Source organism: Myotis davidii, unplaced genomic scaffold, assembly GCF_000327345.1.
Source record: "Myotis davidii unplaced genomic scaffold, ASM32734v1 scaffold249, whole genome shotgun sequence".
Lineage (NCBI taxonomy): Eukaryota > Metazoa > Chordata > Mammalia > Chiroptera > Vespertilionidae > Myotis > Myotis davidii.
The window spans coordinates 3,433,845-3,436,676 of record NW_006300367.1 but is presented as its reverse complement, the minus strand read 5'-3'; positions in this window follow the sequence as shown (position 1 = coordinate 3,436,676).

Sequence of the window (2,832 nt, the reverse complement as noted above, 5' to 3'; positions counted from 1 at the left end):
CCTGTATATACCACCTCTCCTTATATTTTGGTCTCATCTGTTGCTCTGTGTCCTCACCTGTCCAATAAATAGGATATAAGAAATTAATTTGATGTACTTTTGTTAAGGGGAGAAATAGAATATTGGGAACTAGTTATAATTATAGGAAATATTAATCATGCTCTGTTATCTGTGATTATTCTATTCTGCTTAGAGAAAGCACATTCTATCCTGGCTGAGAGTTGTATGCCCTGGGTGATGGGAGCTAACATCAGAATGCACTACATCCTTTCCCGAGAAATGTCTACCATTATGGAAAAGATTTACAACGTCGTGGCTGAAACAATATAGTCCCAGAGGCACCTACCCTTTGCAAACCCTAGCACCTGTTGCCTATAATCTGATCCCAGGAGTTCCCGGAGGCACCTACCCTGTGCAACCACCCCCCTCCCCCACTCTAGACCACATTACCTGTAAACTGTAACTAATATACCTTGCCTACTTTCCCATGACTGTAATTGTTTATTCCCCATGTAATATTTGTCCCTCTACCCAATATAAGCAGCTGGATTATGGGGAAGGGTAGAGCAGATTTTTGTGGATGACCTGCTGCTCTCCCATACTGCTGGCAGTATTGGAATAAACACTCATATAGAATTCAATACTGTCTCTGATTAATTGGCTCAAGTAGTGACAGGCAGCTTAGACCCATTGGTTGTCCAGTTGTACTTTGTACCTTTCTCTCTATAAGAGGAGGAGTGTTATTCTGCTAATTTTCTAATTCCCAGGGTAAAAGTCATCAGAATCAAATATTTGTGATCAATTAGATTATTTCCTATAATCAACTGTTGTTTTATTAATCAAAATACAAGTAGAACATGTATTATAATGATAGTAATAGTAATAATATAAAATTGCAGGTTATATTTATTAAGCACTTATCAATGTGATTTGACCAAGTATTTACAGATATTTCCTATCAAAGTCAGATCTAAAATGAGAATTGGAAGTACATATGATAAAAAATGAAATTGACAACTTACTAGCTTGTTCAGTAAAGCACTTGACCACTTTTATATTAGTAGTAGAGGCCTGGTGCATAAAATTTGTGCATGGGGGAGGGTGTCCCTCAGCCCAGCCTGCACCCTCTCTACTCTGGGACCCCTTGGGGGATGTCTGACTGCCTATTGGATTGGGCCTAAACCAGAAGTTAGACATCCCTCTCACAATCCAGGACTGCTGGCTCCCAACCACTCGCCTGCCTTCCTGCCTGCCTGATTGCCCCTAACCACTTCTGCATGCCAGCTTGATCACCCCCTAACCACTCTCCCCTGCTAGCCTGATCACTCCCAACTACCCTCCCCTGCCAGCCATCTTGTAGCAGCCATCTTTTGGCAGCCATCTAGTGGTGACCATCTTGTGACAGCCATTTTGTGATGATGTCACACGTGACACCACCTAGGCTTTTATTATATAGGACAATTTAGAATATTGTATATCACTTAAAAAACTTATTCTCCCTAAGGTCTTGGTGCAGTATCTTTTTAAGTTAAAATTGGAGCAGTGTTCTGGAGGATAAAAAGATGCAATATTTATGGACTCAGTAACTTAAATTAATTAAATACATTCATACATTGCTCCTTACAATATTATTTAAAAGCCCTATTTGATCCCCTCATGTTTCCTAAATATTTGTGAGGATAACTCAAATTTAGATCAGCCCCCAAAATGTCATTAAATGTTATATTAATATTAATCTTGACATATTAAGGTGATTGATGCTTGACAGCTTTTTTTTAATAAGTTAGAAAATTCTGTATGTGTTTGTACTTAATTATTAATACTAGTACATCTTATTAGTAACACCCCTCCATTGCCTCCATCTTCTGCTCCTTAATATTTTCTACAATTGCTTGAATGACTCTTTCCAGGGACAACTTTCCTAATTTTAAATTCCATATTCTTATGTCAATTAAGAATAGTACTACATAGTACTACAGGCATTGAATGACAATCATCACTTTTATTATAATGACTAAACGTGTTAGTCCTTTATGTTTAGGCTATAAACTCCATGAAAGTAGAAATTGTTTCTTCCTTATTTTATGTTTATCCTATGCACCTAGTACCATGCAAGGAACAATTATATTTATTCTGTAAAAGAAACATGCTTGGAAATGTCTTCCCCTTGAGAATTTAACCAAATTATCAACAAAATCTCATTACATTTGTTTCTGAATTCTCAATAACCAGTACAGGTCTTGAAACATGGTAAATAAAATAATTAATTGTTAAAGAAATCAATAAATCAATTCAAGTTTATCAGATTTTTATATATTTTTTTCAGAGTACAATTTGAATATTTCACATTGAATAGCATTCATCTTCTTACCTCTGGCCATTTCTACTGGCCATTTTTCTCCACTTAAAATCTGTCTTTCTTTTATACAAGTAATTATGACTGTGTCAGTACATTAAAACATCTGGTTCATTCAAATAATTGAATGGATGAAAAATACAGTTACATAATGAAGAAAAATAGCAATCAGAAAAAATCATTCCATAAAGATGACTTCTTCACTATTCAATGCTTTGCTTTAAAATCATAATGATAGAACATACATATAATGCATTGAATCCTTTAATTAGCACCAAAATCAATATCTCAATAAGAATTATTTACTCTCTCAAGTTTAGGAAGGAAGCTAAAAAGATGTGATGTTCAATGTAAACAAAGACCCAAAATTATACAACCTGGAGGTTATATTTTTCCTCCTGAAATTAAAAACACTGGAAAAAGTGGAAAATCTATCTATATGGAGGAAGATCCAAAAATGTTGACATCAGAACTGA